At 43.9% G+C, this 21,308-nt stretch overlaps 1 pseudogene; it reads left to right on the forward strand.

Annotated features, from left to right (window-relative positions):
* Positions 1-21,308, forward strand: part of LOC146547134 (uncharacterized) — a 34,865-nt pseudogene that overhangs the window by 9,367 nt on the left and 4,190 nt on the right.

The following is a 21,308-nucleotide window of genomic DNA, read 5'->3' on the forward strand; positions in this document are numbered from 1 at the left end:
TAAAATGCATAGCAGTTTGGCTAAAATGGCTGGTGCCACCAAGGCAAAGACAAGATACCTGCCTCAGGTATCCTTTTATCGTCAATTAGCAACAGCTGAACCCACTGAAGAGATTAGGGGCTGCAGAGGGACGTAACACCTCCTCCCTCAAAAGGGTTCCTCTAGGACCCCTAAAAAAATTAAGAGCCCCTCTGAAGCCTTCAGGTACTTGCCCCCCCCCCCAAACCTGAAAGAAAAAAAACTAGCAAAAATTACGGGGAGGGGTGTTACGGCCCTGGGCCTTGGAGGAAGTGAGACTGCCCTTTTGTTTATGCAAATCCAAGTGTGCTAGGACTCGTGTGCCAGCCTTCTTTTATGCAGATCAAAGTGTGCCAGACTGCGCGGACGATTGGCTGCCTGGAGATCCCATGACACTCCAAGACCAACTGACTGGCTGATTGTCTGCACCTGGGAGTATAAAAAGGCCTAAGATTCTTCACAATGAGGGGAACGGCTGCTCTGAAGTGAACATGTAGTGGTCGCCTCGTCTGCCCAGCATTTGAACTGTGTTTGTAAACCCTGATATACAGCTGACCTTATTTTTTTTTTTTAGAGTCTTGTGTTTGCTGACTCACCTAAGTTAACCCTTAGATTTTATTCTTGCCTTTTCTTTTCTTTGTGTATTAATTGTTGTCCCGGTGGTCTGTTGAACAGCCCCGTCTGTTTTCAGTTTAACGTTTGCAATAAAACCCCTTATTTACTCTGATTTCATGAGAGGGCTTATATATGTTTCTCCCCACCTGTCGCCTAGCAGAGGGGGTCGTCACAGATGACCCAATTTGGGCCAAGCTTTAGCTGTTTGACAGATAGTCTCACATTTGACTCTAGAGTACTTTTGACCATGAACATACTTTTCTGTGTACTACTCAGAGACTGCAATGTCCTGGATTCTTCGGACAGCATAACAAGCCCTAATAATCACCTGTGCTGACAGCTGGTATGAGGTCTTAGTGGTGATATGCTGTATTTTGTTTTTTTGTTTGCTAGATTTTATGCCAATTAGGCATAAAATTTTGAGCATCTGCCTAATATTTTGTTGGTACACCTTTTGCTGCCAAACAGCCCTGACCTGTCGAGGCATGGACTTTACTAGACCTCTCAATGTGTGCTAGGGTATCTGGCACAAAAATGTTAACAATAGATCATTCAAGCCCTGTAAGTTGAGAGGTGGAACATCCATGGATCAGGCTGTCCTGCACATCTCACAGACAATTGATTGTATTGAGATCTGGGGAATTTACAAGTCAACATCTCAAACTCGTTATTGTGCTCCTCAAATCATTATCCTGCTGAAAGATGCCTCAGATTTCTGGAAATACTATTTCCATGAAATGATGTAAATTTGCAAAAATCCTTAGGTAGGTAGTAGGTGTCAAATTAACATTCAAATAGATGTCAAGACTCCCCATTAGAACATTGGCCAAAACATCCCACTGCCTCTGCTGGCTCGCCTTCTTCCCATTTTAGTTCTCCAGGTAAACAGCACACACACCTGTTCATCCATGTGATATAAAAGACAACATGATTCATCAGAACAGACTACCTTCTTTCAATCCTCCATGGTCCAGTGTTATACCTTACGTGCCTGTTTTTGGCACTTTCAGCCATGGACAGTGGTCAGCAGTTATGCAGCACTACATGCAACGAATTGCAATTGACTGTGCACTGACACCTTCCTGTCATAACCAGCATTTCCTTTTACACCAACTTGAGCCACAGTAGGTTGTCTGTTGGATTAGATGATATGGGCTAGCCTTCGCTCTCCACATGCCCATGACCCTGTGGCTGGTTCACCATTGTTCCTTTCTTGGACAACTTTTGATCTATCTATGATCTATCAGGGATGAATAGTAAGATGTCCTGAGCCCATCTTGTTTGCTGTTGTGCTCCAGATTTCAACCATTAGCTTATGTTTTAGCAACATTTAAAATGTAAAAGTGTGTAATGATACACACATATTTATCCATCAGTAGTGTGTGGTTATTTTTATGCAGCTCACATCAAATCATCACTAAATGTTTCCTTCTTATTCTTTCAGTGTTGATGATGAGACATCAGATGAAGACAGAACAAAGTTCTTTGTGAATCTGTTCTGTGCAGCAGCAGAGAGAGAACAGCAGACAGGAGAGAAGATACTGGAGCTGTTATCATCAGTGTGCAGATACAAAAACAGTCCTCTGAAAGAGAAACAGTGTGACTTCCTGATGGACCTGTACTCTTATGAGACTAAAACAGGCTTGAGTGTCCCTCCATCATTACAGTCAGTTTTCCAGTCAGCTCCTGCAGTCTGGTCCATAAACCTCTCAGAGAGAAAGACCTCCATCCTCCTGGAAGTGCTGAAACTCCAACCAGAGAAGAAACAAGTGAAGCTGACAGGCTGCTCACATGAAGAGAGTGAAGTGAGGAGTTTCCTGCAGTGTCTGCCTTATATCTCACAGCTCAGGTAAATGAAATCTTCTTCACATAATGAAGTCTGTATAAGGAAATATTAAATTTAAAAAGAAATAATTTTTTTAGACGATTTAATCCTGAGGTGTTTTTTTTTTTCATATTTGCAATATTCTGGTAATATTTCTTTTTCATTTGTTTCATATTTAAACTTTGGGGATTCAATATGGAATCATGTTTCAGTTTTATTGTTGCTGCTGTTTTATTTGATCGACTCTTTCAGTTTCTTGTTGTCAGTTTTCAGGGACCAAGCAGTAAGGCATAGAGGACACAGGGGCTTTAATTCAAAAATGGGTTTAATTGACCCAAAAATATGAAAAATAATTGACATGCCAACACTTAAACAGGCAGACCAATAAAAGAGGTCAACTCAATAAATTCAACTCAAAATAACAACTAACAAAAACTCAAACAAACTTAAGACAAACTGACTTCCTGAAATAACACATGTGGGAACTTAAATACTAGTTTAGCTAAACCAAATGAGAGACCAGGGGGGAAACAAAATGCCTGCAATATAACCAAGTAACACAAAACAATTAAACAATCTCGAAACACCCCCCACACAATGAAACATTTGGTTTAGTCCAAGTAGGCTTCCAGCAGTACTTCAGATCCCACAGCACTTTGCCAACCAGAAAGGAGAAGCCAAAACATCAGGTAGCTCAAACAAAGAAAGATGTATTAATATAACATAAAACAGAACTTTGACCTTGCATGTGTGCACTCCATGTAAACAATGGAAAGTGTGATGGAAATTTTTTTTAATAAAGACCATCTCTGAATCGAGGAGAAGGCCTAAGGGTACATCTTTCGCCATCTTACAATGCTGTGATTGCAGCAATTCCCCAGCTCTCTGTGAATGGTACTCATGGCTATTGATCAATGGTTGATCAATGGTCATGAGAATTTGCATAATTATCATAAAGGAACTGACCTCCCAGCTCATTGTTCCTTCAGTGGGCTGGTTTCAGTCATTATGCAAATGTACTGTTTATAAGATTGGGGAAACCTGCAGTCAGCTGAGACTGAAGAAGTCACTTGGATGAGTGAGGTAATCAGCAGTGATGTTGTCTTTACCAGGGATGTAGTAAACCTTAAACCGGTATCGCTGAATAGCCAGATACCACCTGGTTATTCTCCCATTAGTGTCTTTCATTCATTCCAGCCACTGCAGGGCTTTGTGATCAGTCTGAAGGATGAATTCTCAAGTGCCCATTTACTGGTCAAGGCTTCCTTCTCAATCGTTGCGTAACGGCTCTCCCTTGGTAGCAGCTTACGGCTGATGTAGGCGACAGGCTGTCGATCCTCTGGTGGTCCCTGCAGAAGCACTACTCCCAGAAGCCTCAGTCTGCAACGTAAAGTCTTTTGTAAAATCTGGTGAGTGCAGAACAGGGTCCTTACTCAGGGACTGGCGAATGTGTTTGACAGCTGCAATGGCTTCAGCTGTCCACCGAATCTTATTGGGACATCTTGAGCCAGTCCTGTCCGTCAGTGGGGCTGCTTTCGCTGAGAAGTTGGGAATGAATCTTTTGTAGAACGCAGCCATGCCGAGGAAGGATTGCAGCTGTTTCCTGGTTTGTGGAAGAGGACATGATGCAATTGCATTAATTTTGTCAACCTGTGGTTTAATTGTCCTACCTCCAACAGTAAACGCGAGGAACTGGACTTCAGTCCTAGCAAGAGCACACTTTGCTGGATTGATGGTAAGGCCTGCGGAACGCAGCCGATCCAGCATGACCTAAAGGTCCACATGCTCTTCCCAAGTTCCACTGAAAACAACAAGATCATCAAGGTACGCACAGGTGAATGCTGAGAGCCCACAGAGTACCTGATCCATTAGTCTTTGAAATGTTGCTGGGGCCCCACGCAGACCAAATGGCAGGACTGTGAACGGAGTACAGAATGCTGTCAACTCTTGAGACTGTTTAGTGAGGGGTACTTGCTAGTAGCCCATGGAGAGCTCAGTGGTTGTTAGATATTTTGCCTTACCCAAACGCTCGATGAGCTCGTCAATGCGTGGCATTGGGTAAGAGTCAAATTTTGATATGGAATTGAGGTACCTGAAGTTGATGCAAAAACATATTGTGCTATCCTTTTTCAGAGCCAACACAACAGGGTTGCACCACTCACTTGTTGAAGGTTGGATGATTCCAAGAGACAGCATGAGGTCCACCTCCTCCTTTAGCTCCACCAGGAAGCGTTCTGGTATCCTGTAACTCATACACTTCACAGCTGCATCAGATTTTACAACAATGTCATGCTCCACCAGACTGGTGCGACCTGGGTACTTTTGGAATATGTCTGAATTAATCAGAGGTGTTACCTGAGACTGTTGCTCACTAGTGAGATGGCTCAGGTAATTCTCAGTGCGTGGGATCCATTCCTTAAGAAGGTTAACATGGAGCACTCAACTCCCTCGCTGGAGACCTGGTGTGGAAGCTTTGTAGGTAGTAGGTCCAAGTTTCTTCTGTACTTCAACAACAACAACAACAACAATCTTTATTTATAGAGCACATTTAAAAGCCTTGGGCATACCAAAGTGCTTTACATAAAACAATAAAAAATGAAACAGTTCACACATTAACATCAAATACATAAAGGTAACGAATTATGTTCACAGATAAAAGCCACCAATAAGAGTAAACTGCAGCACATAGGTTATAGCAAGGTAAGACTGTACCACCATGATAAAAGACACCAATAATGGAAAGATAGCAGAGAATTTAATACAATAGGTCAATAGGTCACTGCAAGCAAGCCAGCATTTAACTGGTAGAAAAGGCAAGTTTAAAAAGATATGTTTTTAGCTGTGATTTAAAAGAATGAATAGAATCAGACGCCCGGATGCCAATCGGGAGATTGTTCCACAGCTCCGGTGCAACTAGAGCAAACGATCGATCACCTCTAGATTTCAGTCGAGATCTGGGCTGAGCCAGCAGTAACTGTGAGGATGACCTTAAAGCCCTAGCAGGAGCATATGGGTTTAAAAGTTCCTTAAGATAGCTTGGTGCAGTGTTATTGGTAATTTTAAAAGTAAACAACAAAATTTTAAATTGAATACGATATTTGACAGGCAACCAGTGCAGATCAGCAAGGACAGGAGTAATGTGGGCAAACTTCTTGGTTTTAGTTAGAATGCGTGCTGCAGCATTCTGAACTGTCTGTAATCTATGTAAAAGGGAAGAGGGGAGACCACAATAAAGTGAATTACAGTAATCTAGCCTTGACGTTACAAAGGCGTGGATGAGCTTTTCTAGGTCTTTATACGGGATATAGTGCCTGGCCTTAGAAATAAGGCAAAGCTGGTAGAAACTGGATCTGACAACAGCAGACACTTGTGTATCAAGTGGAAATGAGCTGTCAAATAAGACACCCAGATTCCTAACAGTGTCAGAGAAAGAGCTAGTGAGAAAACCAAAGGCATCCCGAAGTTTGGCACGAAGGGTCCCTGCCACTTTGCCAGCAACTTGCTGTCAGAAGTGGGCAACATTACCAAAACCTTCTGGCCAGAGACAAAACTTCTATGGTGAGCTTTTTTATCAAACAAAGTCTTTTGTTGCCTCTGAGCAGCTGCCATATGGCTCTGAGCCAGTTCACTCATCTGCTGAAGCTTTTCCCTTATATGAATGACATATGAAATAAAATTGACAGATTCCTCTTTACCTTACTCTCCCTCCCATGAGTCCTTCAGCAGGGTCAATGGGCCTCTCACCTCATGGCCATAAAGAAGCTCAAATGGGGAGAAGCCAGTGGAGGCTTGAGCAACTTCTTTGTATGTAAAAAGGAGGCATGGCAGCCACTGGTCCCAATCAGACCCTGTATCATTGACAAACTTTCGGAGCATTTGTTTGAGAGTTTGGTTGAAGCGCTCCGTCAGTCCATCTGTCTGTGGGTGATAAGGGGTTGTCCGCACACTCCTGATACCTAACAGTTTATAGACCTGTTTCAACAGTGTGAACATAAAATTAGTGCCTTGGTCAGTTAAAATCTCCTGTGGGAATCCACCCTTGAGAACAGTTGAATCAATGAGGAAGCTACAGTTTTTGCTTTAACAGTTTTTAATTGTAAGTTTTTAGTTGGAAAGACTTCAGGATATCTCGTAGCATACTGTAATGACTAGCATAAAGCGATTTCCAGCTTTACTTTTTTCCACAGGACCAACTATGTCCATGCCAAGACACTGAAATGATGTACTGATGACTGGGAGAGGTTGGAGTGGTGCTTTGGTGGGGACCCTAATTGAAGTCTTCTGACATTGAGGACAACTCCTGCAAAACATAGCAACATCTGAGCGCAAACCAGGCCAAAAAAGTACCGCTTAATGCGAGCGGTGGTCTTATGCTTCCCTAGGTGGCCAGCCCAGGGAATGGAGTGCCCCAAAGTAAGCACTGTTTCACGAACCGCTTTAGGGACCACTAACTGCTTAACCTGGCTGTGCTGGTGGTATAAAATGCCATCTTGCAGAATGAACTGCTCTTTATTTGTGTCAGATTCAACAGAGTCCTTTTCCTTAGCCTTCAGCAACATGGCAGAAAAAGTTGGATCAGCCTGCTGCATTTGTCTGATGTTTGTAGGTACTGAAAAACCTAAAGGCATATCTGGAGCAGCCTGAACTGATGTCTTTCCAACAGTGTGTTGAAATTTTTCACATCTTCATTGACTGCGTGGCTTCCGAGACCTGAAGAAACCTGAAGAAAGTTTCACCGACAATCCACCAACACATCCATTTCAACACTCGTGGAGACCGGCTACTTGACCACTGCTACAAACGGACTACAAACACGCACATTACCAACTCCGGAAGACAATCAAAGCAGTACAGAGTACAGGGACAGGGTGGAGCAACAGTTTGACAACCCTCAGAGTATGTGGCAGGGACTAAACACAATCGCAGAATTTAGAGCAGCGGTCCCCAACCTTTTTTGCGCCACGGACCGCTTTATGCCCGACATTATTTTCACGGACCGGCCTTTAAGGTGTCGCAGATTAATATAACAAAATAAAACTAGTACCGGTACCGAAAAAAAGAAGATTTATTCATAACACATGTGAAAAGACCCAGGAAAATCGAGTTAACGATAAAAATGATAACAAAATAACGCTGAAAACCGATAAAAACCCTAAAAACCATACATTTCACACCTGAGCCTCAACTCTTGCAGCCCGGTACCAAACGACTCACGGACCGGTACCGGTCCGAGGCCCGGGTGTCCCGTTGCTGCTTTAGAGGGAAAACCAGCACACCGCAGACCGCGGCCTCTCCGTGTGAGGATCTAAACGTATTCTATGCTAGATTTGACACAGCGAACACCATGAGACCGGACAGTGTGCGCACCGCGGATGACGTCAGCGCGCACACTGTGTCTGAGGAGGATGTGCAGAAGTGCTTCAGGAAGGTGAACGCACGCAAAGCTACTGATCCGGACGGGATTCCCGGCCGAGTCCTCAAGGCTCAGCTGGCTGGAGTGTTCACACACATCTTCAATCTTTCCCTCTCTCTGTCTGTAGTCCCAGCCTGCTTCAAAATGGCCACCGTCGTCCCTGTACCCAAATCCTCCACCATCTCCTCATTGAACGACTGGCAACCTGTAGCCCTGACCCCCATCGTGAGCAAATGCTTCGAGAAGCTGGTCAGGGACTTCATCTGCTCTGCACTACCCGACTCACTGGACCCTCTACAATTCGCATACCGCCACAACAGGTCCACTGATGATGCCATAGCCCTGGCACAATACCTCTTTTTTATGTCTGATACCGATATCATAAATTTGGATATCTGCCGACACGATATTAATCCGTTAAAGTGTTTTTTATAATCAATAAAACTTGCATCTTGTATAAGTTCATACTCAAGTTTTAAAAAACAAAAAACTAAAGCTATTGTGTTATACCTCTATGCAAAAAATATAAAACTGTGGAGGTAAACACAGACGACACGAGAGCTCTCGATTAACACTGCTCGTTTATTGCTCATCACCACACAGCTGAACACTTTCCCTCCAAAACACAGCAACAACACTTCCTGAGAACTGGGTGTGAGTGGAGCCCTCCAGTGGTCCACCACACATGCCCCCCCCCCCCCCCCCCCCCGAACACCCAGTAGGGTCATCCCCTAGTCCAGAACCCTGGCTTTAATTAAACGTCCAGAACGGCTGAACCGGGGAGGTGGAGAGCTGGCGGAGGGGAAACGAGCCTGAGGGCCAGGCTGGCATGGGCGGTCAGGAAAAACTGAAGATAGTTCGGGCCCCGCCAGGTGGGGGGCGCTCCCAGAGGAAGAAGCAGGGTTGTCCAGACCAGTGGAAGGCGGGCGGCCACGGCGGGGGGCCTGAGCCGGCACCACCTGGTCATCCAGAAGCACATGTGCTGGTTTAAGTCTGTCAATAGAAACAGCCTCCTGCCGACCCCCAAAATCCAAAAGGAAATGCTTCCGGCCCGGTTGAATAACCCTAAAGGGGCCGTCATACAGTGGACGCAGCGGAGGCCTATGAGCGTCATGCCTGACAAAAACCAACTGCGAAGAGTCCAACAACCTCGGAACAAAGGTGTCGGGTACACAATGGTGCACTGGGCCAGGAAGAGAAAACGAGTCTCTTGAGGGACGGAGAGACAGCACAGAGGGAGCGAAGCACGGGGGTGGGCTCTCAGGCAAGAATTCCCCGGGGACCCAGAGGGGCTGACCAAGGACAAGTTCAGCCGGGGAAACCCCAAGGTCTTCTTTAACCGCGCAGCGCAACCCCAGTAAAACCCATGGAAGGCGGTCAACCCAGTTGCCATCTGTGAGAGAAGCATGGAACGCGGCCTTAAGCGACCGGTGGAAACGTTCGCACATCCCGTTGGCCTGCGGGTGGTACGCAGTGGTTCGGTGGACCTTGACCCCCAGGCCGTCGGCCATGGCAGACCAAAGCTCTGAAACGAACTGGGGGCCCCTGTCTGAGGTGATGTCGGCGGGGGGACCGAAACGCAAAACCCACGTTGACAAAAATGCCCTGGCCACTGCTGCTGCTGTAGTGGACGCCAGAGGCACTGCCTCAGGCCAGCGGGTTGTGCGGTCCACTACAGTCAAAAGGTGCGTGAAACCTTGTGACTGCGGCAGAGGACCAACCAGATCCACATGCACATGATCAAAACGCCTCCCTGGAACGCGGAAGGATTCGAGGGGCGCCTGTGTGTGCCTATGGATCTTAGCACGTTGGCATGGGATGCACGCGGCTGCCCAGTCTTTCACCGATTTACGAAGGCCCGGCCAAACGAACCTAGAGCTGACCAGCTTGACCGAGGCCCGGACGCCTGGATGAGAGAGGGCGTGTACGGAGTCGAAAACGCGACGACGCCACGAAAGGGGAACTACAGGGCGTGGACGGCTGGTGGAAACATCGCAAAGCAGGCTAGGGCTGCGAATGTCAAAGGTTTATGATCGACGTACGCGGTGAAGCTCCGACCCTCGAGGAAAAAACGAAAATGCCGTGTTGCGAGGTGTAGGGCCAGCAACTCCCTGTCAAAAACGCTATATTTGCGCTCATTGTCCCTAAGCGTGCGACTAAAAAAAAGCGAGCGGTTGCCAGACACCGGAGACCCGCTGTTCTAACACTGCGCCCACTGCCACGTCCGACGCGTCGGAGGTCAACGCAATCTCCGCCGACGGAAACGGGTGGGCCAGCAGGGCGGCGTTTGCCAGCGCGGTCTTGGCCCCAGAAAATGCCTGGATGCGTTCAGGGAGCCAATCAATCGGGTCCTTAGCTGTTTTACCCTTCAAGGCAGCATAAAGAGGCTGCAGCAGGTGCGCAGCTCTGGCGAGAAAGCGGTTGTAGAAATTGACCATCCTCCTGCAGCGCTTTAACGGACGCAGGACGCGGAAAAGCCGAAACGCCCCGGACCTTGTCTGGCAACGGAACCACACCGTCAGCGGAAATGCGGTGGCCCAAGAAATCCAGAACCGGCAAGCCGAACTGGCACTTGGAGGGGTTGACGATCACTAAATCATCACTAAATGTTTCCTTCTTATTGTTCCAGTGTTGATACAAAGACATCAGATGAAGACAGAACAAAGTTCTTTGTGAATCTGTTCTGTGCAGCAGCAGAGAGAGAACAGCAGACAGGAGAGAAGATACTGGAGCTGTTATCATCAGTGTGCAGATACAAAAACAGTCCTCTGAAAGAGAAACAATGTGACTTCCTCATGGACCTGTACTCTTATGAGACTAAAACAGGCTTGAGTGTCCCTCCATCATTACAGTCAGTTTTCCAGTCAGCTCCTGCAGTCTGGTCCATAAACCTCTCAGAGAGAAAGACCTCCATCCTCCTGGAAGTGCTGAAACTCCAACCAGAGAAGAAACAAGTGGAGCTGACAGGCTGCTCACATGAAGAGAGTGAAGTGAGGAGTTTCCTGCAGTGTCTGCCTTATATCTCACAGCTCAGGTAAATGAAATCTTCTTCACACGAGTCAAATATCTTTAAGAAAAGATGTGCTGTGAAAAGAAGTGATTGATATATTTGAAGCTCCATAAATTGTAAAGTGATGATTTTGTCTTGTGCTATTTGTTTGTCATCAGCTTCATATTAGTGACTTTATCTACATGGATCATATTGTAAATGTATTCAGACTCTGTCATATTTCAGAGGGAAACGTGCTCAGTACACCACTGTGTTTCACTGACTTGTTCAGCTGTTTGTTGCTATGAAGTTTCATATTTTCTATAAATCTCAGATGAAACAGGATCTAAAGTAAAGAAGTTTCTCATCAGAAAGGTTGAATTTGATTTAGATTTGATAGGTGAAGAAATGAATTGATTTCATGTTAAATTCAATAAGCTGATGTAAGTTGTGTGAATGAAGGTGAGCATGTGACTGAGCTCATGCAGCAGAGAGGAGAGTGTTGGAGTGCACACATGTGTTTGATGGAAACTTGCATGTTTGACCTGCAGCAGAATCATGAAATGATGTGAAGAAGAAGAAGAACGTAGCTCAGTGCTGACAAGTCAGTCCTGTTTAAAGCTGCTCTTAAAACAACAACAACGTGACATCAAATGTTTAAAGTCAAAGTTCAAACTGTTTGTGGCTTTTTGAAAATGAGAGCAGCTTCAAAATCAAAGCAGCTGTGAACCATCTCTATGCTGCAGTGATACAGACAGAAACCTGAATCAATCATCGCCATGGAAACAACATGAAAGCAAACTCAATGAGTCCTTCAGTGAGTAACTCAGTAAATGAATGAGTTACATGAAGCTGCACTTTATCTCCTGACTTTGTTTAACTTTACTGTGCATGATGATGATGATGGTAGCAGCTCTATAGTGAGCAGCAGATGAAGATTTCAGACAGCAGAGAGTCTTCATCACTTTGTGTGTCCACCTGCAGATGTAGCAGATGTGTTAGAGCAGGATGAGTGTTTGTGTTGTAAGAGTGTAAAACAGTGTTCAGCTGCTGTTATGGAAAATGTGTTTAACATGGAGCTTCATTATGTACAGGAAAGACAAGATGGAGTCCATCAGTAGTGTTTGTTTGTTTTTATGCAGCTCACATCAAATCATCACTAAATGTTTCCTTCTTATTGTTACCGTGTTGATCCTGATTGGACAGATCCATTTGAGGACGCTAGGTTCTTTGTGAATCTATTCTGTGCAGCAGCAGAGAGAGAACAGCAGACAGGAGAGAAGATACTGGAGCTGTTATCATCAGTGTGCACATATCAAACATTCCCTGTTAATGAGAGACACAGATGTATATTATCAGAGTGATTTCCTGCTGGATCTGTTCTCCCATCTGAAGGATTATGAGACTAAAACAGGCTTGAGTGTCCTTCCATCATTACAGTCAGTTTTCCAGTCAGCTCCTGCAGTCTGGTCCATAAACCTCTCAGAGAGAAAGACCTCCATCCTCCTGGAAGTGTTGAAACTCCAATCAGAGAAGAAACAAGTGGAGCTGACAGAATGGCCAGAAGAAGAAGAAGATAGTGTACTGAGGGGTTTCCTGCAGTGTCTGCCTTATATCTCACAGCTCAGGTAAATAAGACAGATTTTAAGTAATGTTTTTATTTACATAATTTTTCCAGCATGTTCTCTGATTTCATCTTCTCTGTGTTTCAGCTGTGATCCAGACTTCTTCCAGAGTGTGTGTACATCCATGTCTGTAAGATCCAGAGAGGAGGCCCAGCAGCTGGAGTCTCTGCTGCAGCTCCTGGGGTTCCAGCTGCTGTTAACAGGAGAGTTACACAGGAAAAGCTGCTGGTCTGTGGGGAGAGTTCTCAGATTGTGTGGCTCTAAAGTGGATCTCATCCTCACACCCAGCAAGATGTCTGCCAGAGGAGCTGCTCTCCTCTTTAGACACACAACACAACTACACAGTCTGAGGCAGGAAGTGAAATCATGACTCTTGTTCTTATAACACCATTTATCTGCTGTCCACTTTGAATCTTTAGTTCTTGGTGTTCATCATTTCTGCTCTTTTGTCTCTTTGATCTTCAGGCTTTCCATCGACATGTCCTTGCTCCTGTTTCAGTGGGTAAGAAGAGGCAGAGTGGTCTGTCCGCTGGCTGTTGAAGAGCTTTCTCTTGTGCCTAAGAAAGCTCGACCATCACAGAGAGTATTGTTGAGGGCTGTCAGTAGTTTGGCTTCCCTGCTGAGATACTGGACAGTCGGACGGTTAGACCTGACTGAGACCTGCATCCCTGCTCAGGGTCTAATTACACTGCTGCTCCATGATGGTCCTCTAACAGTCAAGTAAATGAGAACAGTCAAGAGCTCATGACAGTCACGCTGTACCCAGATTACTAAGGTCATTTGGTCATGTGATCAACCTGAGCTGCAGAGAGCTGGACTCAGTGGACTGTGCTGCTCTGATCTTCATCCTCAAACACGGAGACAGAGTCAAACTGAACCTCCTGTGGACCTCCATACCAGCAGAGGGAGCAGAGTCCATCCTCTTCATGCTGGACAACGTTTCTCATCTCAGGTCAGATATTAGTAATTTTACACAGCTGTACTTAGATCAGTTTTGTACACCACTTTGAAAATAAGAACACAGTTCTTTACTTTTAACATGTAATTAAATTAAAAATGATATCTTTAACATATTTGCAGTGCAGTTATTTTGCTTTCATATGGAAAGAATTTTCTGACCTGCTGCACGGCATCAACGCATTAGCGCGATTTGCTTGTTAATGCTTAAGCGCTGTGTAGTCCCATGCACGGGGCGATCCGCATTCACAACTCACTAATGGAGATTTGCTGCGTTAATGCGGTTAATCTCGTTAAAATGGCGTTAACGTCATAACACTGACAGTGTAAAATACATGGTGTTCCATGTATGCCCTGCTTGCTAGCATCTTACACCCTGCTGTTATCAGTGTTGGGGTGGAACGGAATACATGTATTGGCATTACCAAGGGCGGAGATTTGGCATGGACGGAAGGGACATGTCCCCACCAATATCCAGCGATTATTGAATTGTCAACACCAATAATTTGATCTCTTCGAGTAAAGAAAAACAGAACCGATAGAATGAAAAAAACAATCTGTCAACGTCTCATTCACCCAGCGGTGCAGAAAGTAGTGGTGGGCGGATCGATCCAAATATCGATAGTATCGATCCCAAGTCAGGATCGTATCGTATCGATACTAGCCTGGTGTTAAGAAATCAGTTTTACCCCGGTTCTTTTATTCGTCGAAACTTCCAGAGACGGCACCGGAACTCAGTAGTCATTTCACAAAACCTTTATTCATCTTTATTCATCTTCATTTAAGCATGCACTTCTAGAAGGGAAGACGAGGCCGGTGTGTCCCTCTGCAAAATCTTCACCCCTTTGTTCGTTACAGCCAGCTTTATAGAGGCGTCCCCATCATAAAACCCCCTACGATGTGCTGCAAACTCTGTGTCTGTGTCTATGTGCACGAGCACATGAATGCCTACATGTGCGCATTCCCGCGTGTCTATGTGAGTGCTCGTGTGTGACTGTGTACGCATACCTGTGTGTATGTGTGGGTGCACATGAGTGAGTGTGCGTGTGGATGTGTGTGCGTAACAGTTAAAACACTGTGGGTGTAGGTGACTCCCTAGATCATAAATACGGTGGCCCCTAGAGACAAAGCACGTACAAACTCCAAAACACTTACAAAATCCAAAACACTTACAAACTCCAAAACACATGCAAGCTCCAAAACACTTACAAAATCCAAAACACGTGCAAACTCCAAAACACGTACAAAATCCAAAACACATGCAAACTCCAAAACACGTACAAAATACAAAACACATGCAAACTCCAAAACACGTACAAAATACAAAACACATGCAAAATACAAAACACGTACAAAATACAAAACACGTGCAAACTCCAAAACACTTACAAAATACAAAACACATGCAAAATACAAAACACGTACAAAATACAAAACACGTGCAAAATCCAAAACACGTACAAAATACAAAACACGTGCAAACTCCAAAACACGTACAAAATACAAAACACATGCAAAATACAAAACACATGCAAAATACAAAACACATGCAAAATACAAAACACGTGCAAAATCCAAAACACGTGCAAAATCCAAAACACGTACAAAATCCAAAACACGTGCAAAATCCAAAACACGTACAAAATCCAAAACACGTACAAAATACAAAACACATGCAAAATCCAAAACACGTGCAAACTCCAAAACACGTGCAAACCCCAAAACACGCGCAAACTCCAAAACACATGCAAAATCCAAAACACAACGGAAGTGCTCCAGGACGCTAGGGGCAGTGTTGAGCTTTTGTTACCTAGTAACTACACAAGCCAGGAAGTACCAATGACCGGATTTGGGGTCTGCAGCCTTAAAGGCCGCATTTTAAGGCCGATTATGTCACAGCGACACGACAAAGACTGTCCCAATTCAAAGGCTGCTCGAAATGCGGCCCTCAAATCCTTAATTTCCCTGAATTTTAAGGATGGGTTTGTGTAGCCTTCATGGCCCAACATATCCCAGACTTCATAGCGCGGCGGTGGTTTGGATAATTTTGCCGAAAAAAAACGGCGGAAGCGGAGCGGACGAAGAGTAAACTTCCAGAAGTAAGTACTGAATATTATGTCACTTATTTATGCGCAAATGTTTTTATAATGAAGAACATTAAAACATTACTGTTGGCAACATGTCGGGAAAGTTATGTGACATTAGCGACGTTTGTACTAACTTGGTTTTAAAGCCTTTACTTCAAAATATTCGCCGTTCAATAGCTGACTTTAATCTTACAGAGAATGTGATGATTTTATGCGTAATTAAAGTCAGTCATGTCAGTCAGCTGACGGTTCACTCGTTAAGCTGAAAGAAAGATGCTCTAATCACAGGAGTCACACATGTGTCCACTGTACCATCTGGGAACTCTTCTTGTTTAGCACTCGTAATGACACAAACACTAAATCCTCCTTCTCTGGTGCTGTTTTGTAGCAGTGTCTACACCTGAGACTGTCACCTGTCTGTCTGTCCTGCACTCTCTCTCTGTTTCTTTCTCTCTGATTGTGGAATAAAAGTATGAACATGTATTTATAAGTCACACTTGTGTTTGAATCCTGCAGCTTATCACACATTTGATTTCTATGTGTGACACCTGCAAGTGTCCAGAGTGAGGACAGACTGAGGGACCCACTGCTGCACATCATCTGTGAGGCATTGCACCCCTGATGATCACCAGGACAAACTCAACAGTGTGTGAGGAAGAGGAGGAGGAAGAGCCAGCAGCAGCTGACAGATGGAGAGAATAGACAGACTGTTCCCTGTTTGTGAAGGACTGCTAGAAAAGTTTAAAATAACTAATTGTCTGTCCTGAATCAGTCTTATTAGGTAATGTTCAAATAATTTTATCATTCCAGTGTTTTCAGTGTGGGAGAAAGTACTCAGGGCATTCAGGTTACACACTATGAAAGGCAGAAACAAGTTTAATGTTCAGAAACCTAAAGTATGTATCAGCAGCAGAATGGAACTAAAAATAAATGTTTGTTCCAGTTCTATGAAGCTTTGAGTATTTTAAATTAGTAGCACTGCTGTGTTTGTTGCATCATATTGCTGTAATTGTTTATATGCTTTATATATTCTGAGGTAAGTTGATCTATAGTGTTACATCATATTCTATAAGGATGTTATGTGTTTGTATACTTTCTGCCCAGTTTGACCCATTTAGCAGAAGTCAGCCTGTTTAAAGCTCTGATATCTATTCTGTATGACTTAAAGCAGTTATGACATGGTCTGATTTTCTCACCCAATAAAGGAATATTTAATACATCAGTCTACTCTTCATTTTATCAGAAACGGTTATCACAGCTTGTACATTTTCTTTTTACACATGTATGTAAGCATTTGAGCCAAATTTAGTAATGCCAACATACTGAAGGAACAACATTTGTCTCTTATATATGATACACCTATATATGCACTGTCAATATACATTTTGAACCAGCTGCAGATGTCAGAGTAACAACTGACTGACCCCCACATAAAGTGCGTTACAGTAGTCCACAGGGGAAGAAATAAAAGCATGGATCACGGTTTCAAAGTGCTGCCTAGAAAGAAAAGATTTCACTCTTGCCAGTCGCCTTAAATGATAAAAATGGACTGGTCCAACTTAAAACCAAGGGCAGTAACAACAGGTTTAAAATAAACCTCCAGGGGTTCCAAATGAAAAGAAGAGGAATCACAGGGGCCACTGGGTCCAAACACCAACAAATCTGTTTTCTTTTCATTCAAATTTAAAAAGTTTAGAGCCAACCAAGCTTTAATGTCATCTAGGCATGTCAAGAGAGGTTTTATTCAGATGCCATCCTTCGGCTTCAGTGGCAAATAAATTTGGCAGTCATTCCTATATACTTGTCTTTGAGTGAAGATTTAAGGTGGTAAGACATGTAAATAACTGCAACTTGAATCTGTACTGAAGCTCAGTATTTGACACAGAGTTCATGTTCACTGCTGTAATACCTAATAATGACTAATATAATAACCATAATATTGGCCATATTATATTTACATTACCAAAGTGATATGACTTTAGTCTCATGAACAACATTAGCTAATTGTTATTTACTAGCTAATCTTAAATGACTGTTCAGTACAGAAATGAAGCCCAAAAATCATGTTTTACTGTCCTGTGGTCTCAGCCTCAGATACTTATCAAATCACACAAAGCTCTTGTAGAAACAAACAAACAAATGAAAAAAATATTTTCTCCTTCATTTCTGTCAAAAAAAGTTGTATGACACGTTTCCAGCTGTTAGTATCATAGTTGCTAGGCTACCTGGGAAGCGCTACGGAGACTAGAGCCCATGTGTTTGCAACAAACTTGCCGTTTATTTTACAAATCGAGCTCAACACTGCCCCTAGCGTCCTGGAGCACTTCCGTTGTGATTTGGAGTTTGCATGTGTTTTGAATTTTGTACGTGTTTTGGATTTTGCACGTGTTTTGGATTTTGCATGTTTTGAATTTTGTACGTGTTTTGAATTTTGTACGTGTTTTGGAGTTTGCACGTGTTTTGGATTTTGTACGTGTTTTGAATTTTGCACGTGTTTTGTATTTTGTACGTGTTTTGTATTTTGTATGTGTTTTGGAGTTTGCATGTGTTTTGGAGCTTGTACGTGTCTTGGATTTTGTACGTGTTTTGGATTTTGTACGTGTTTTGGATTTTGCATGTGTTTTGGAGTTTGCATGTGTTTTGAATTTTGTACATGTTTTGGATTTTGCATGTGTTTTGGATTTTGCACGTGTTTTGGAGTTTGCACGTGTTTTGAATTTTGTACGTGTTTTGGATTTTGCACGTGTTTTGGATTTTGTACGTGTTTTGGATTTTGCATGTGTTTTGTATTTTGTACGTGTTTTGTATTTTGTATGTGTTTTGGATTTTGCATGTGTTTTGTATTTTGTATGTGTTTTGAATTTTGTAAGTGTTTTGTATTTTGCACGTGTTTTGTATTTTGTACGTGTTTTGTATTTTGTATGTGTTTTGGAGTTTGCATGTGTTTTGGAGTTTGTACGTGTTTTGGATTTTGTATGTGTTGAGGAGTTTGTGCGTGCTATTTGGAATTTGTAAGTGTTTTGGAGTTTATACATGCTTTGTCTCTAGGGGCCACCGTACATAAAACCCCATCTCCCTTCCAGACCACAGTTATCCAGTTACAAATGTTGAGACCCCCACCCAAACATCCTCTGGGAAATTTCCACTCAGCATTAACTCCTCTCTGTCTTACTTTCACAGTTCAAGTGGGGGAGGGATCTCCTACAATCTACTCCTAAGTTCACAACACAGTGAGGCCTTTATTATATTGAGGGCAGTGTCAATGTCTCTACAATAGTTCTACATTCTATGTTAAAATAAGCTAAACACTCCTACACTGGTTAGATTGATTCTTTACTTTGAGTTCTGCTTGTGAGGGTGGGCAGGTGCTTCTCCAACAGCATCACCATCAACACAGGAGCACCTCAGGGATGTGTCCTCTCGCCACTGCTCTACTCCCTCTACACTTCAGACTGTGTGGCCACCCATGGCTCCAACACCATTGTGAAGTTTGCTGACGACACAGTGGTGTTGGGTGCCATCTCCAACAACGATGAGGCGGCCTACATGGACGAAGTGAAGAATCTGGCATCGTGGTGCCAGGACAACCACCTCCAGCTGAACGTCGGCAAGACCAAGGAGCTGGTGGTGGACTTCAGAAGGGGTCAGCACAGAGACTACAAGCCCATTATCACCATTGGAGCTCCAGTGGAGAGGGTGCAGTCCTTCAAGTATCTTGGTGTCCACATCTCCTCAGACCTGACATGGGCTGCCCACATTCAGGTCCAGACCAAAAAGGCTAGGCAGCGCCTGTATCACCTACGACAACTGAGGAAGTTCAGGGTCTCTCCAAAGATCCTCAGGATTTTCTATACAGGCGCTGTGGAGAGCATCCTCACACAGAACATGACATCGTGGTTCGGGAACAGCTGTGTGAAGGACCAAAAAGCTCTCCAGAGAGTGATCCGTACAGCAGAACGCTGCTGCAGGATTGCTCTCCCCCCGCTTCAGGACACCTACACCAGGAGATGCCGGACTAGAGCAGCGCAGGTACTGAAGGACCCGTCCCATCCTGGCAACAAACTGTTCCAACTTCTGCAATCTGGTAGAAGGTTCCGCATCATCCGGGCAAGGACAGAGAGACTCAAGAGGAGCTTCTATCCCCAAGCCATCCGGGCCCCAAACACACACACCCGCCCTCTCACATCATCTATAATTGACTGAGACAGGACTCTCTTCCAGGCACAATGTACATTCCAAATTCCTTTAATTTTAAATATGTCTATATTGTCTATTCTGTAAAATAGTCAGATTGTCTGTTCTTATTAATGTACAGAATTCACCTGCTTGCTGCTACTACTGCACATTCACCCAATGTGTGTGTGTGTGTGTGTATTTTATATATATATATATATATATATATATATATATATATATATATATATATATATATGTATATATATATATATATATATATGTATATATATATATGTATATATATATATATATATATATATATATATATATGTATATATATATATATATATATATGTATATATATATATGTATATATATATATATATATATATGTATATATATATATATATATATAAGAACAATAATGTTCTTCCTCTACCCCCCCTCCCATTTTTGCACATGTCGAGGAGCGTGTCAGGCTACATTTCACTGTGTGTTATACTTGTATAACTATGCATGTGACAAATAAAGAACCTTGAACCTTGTTTGCTATGCTGTGCTTTCAGCAAAAAACGAAACAGCCAGGTCGCTGGACTCGCCGCTCCTGTGTCAGCGGAGAGCGGGCACACTTTGCTCCCCACAACCCTCTGTGTATTTATGTCCGCGTCTCCCTCAGTTCTGTGTTGCGTTCTCCCTCATGCTGTGTTGATCTCCCTGTGTCTCAGTTTGTGAGTTTCCAGTTTAGTTTAGTTTGCTTTTGTATAACTTTCCCCTGCCAGCAAATAAAGCTGAGTTCTTTGTGTTTAAACCTCGTGCCTGAGTGCCTGCATTTTGGGTCCAACTCCTGCCTGCCGCACAGCGATTCATGATTGTTTACATATTAATTATATTTTTACCAATTGTTTTTGTTGTTGAGAATTTTAATTGTAATTTTTGTATTATAATTTATCAACAGTATTTGTTTTCATTTGTTTACTGGTTTGCGTGCACTTAAGATTAACATGCTTCGCCGCATCATTTATTCTTACAATAATCACACGGTTGCTGTAACAGTACATTCAACGGCTGCAGCTCTCCCGCTGGCAGCCGTACACATCACCACCACCAAACCTGCAGCGGCATCGCAGAACATGCCCTGCCGCATACCCCCATCGCCCGCTTTACCCCACCCCGCGAGCAGGCGAGGGAATCGGCCCGGACCATCGGCTCAGAGGCAGCTGGGCAGACGGGCGGACAGCATGCCGCCCTCAGGCAGGACCCCCGCGCACCTCGACCTCCATCTCCAGCTTGGCAGGTCCCGCTGGCGCGCCAGCCTCCGGCTCACCCCAAGCCGCACGCTGTCCACCCTTACAATGATCACCCGGTTGCTGTAACAGTAGCCTACATTCAACGGCTGCAGCCCTCCTGCTGCCAGCTGTACACATCAACACCAAAAACAACAACAGCACAAGCAGCGCACAGGTTTTAAGCCGGTGAGGCATGATTGTAGATGCAGTGAAGGTGAGTCCATCTCATCTGCACCAGCATCGCAGACCACGGCCCGCCACAATAATAAAGCATTTTTTATTTAATTATAAATAAATTATTTCTCCTAATTATGTCC

This window comes from Mchenga conophoros, linkage group LG23 (assembly GCF_057382185.1).
Source record: "Mchenga conophoros isolate Kocher_MC1m ecotype Shallow Benthic linkage group LG23, M_conophoros_male_GT1.1, whole genome shotgun sequence".
Lineage (NCBI taxonomy): Eukaryota > Metazoa > Chordata > Actinopteri > Cichliformes > Cichlidae > Mchenga > Mchenga conophoros.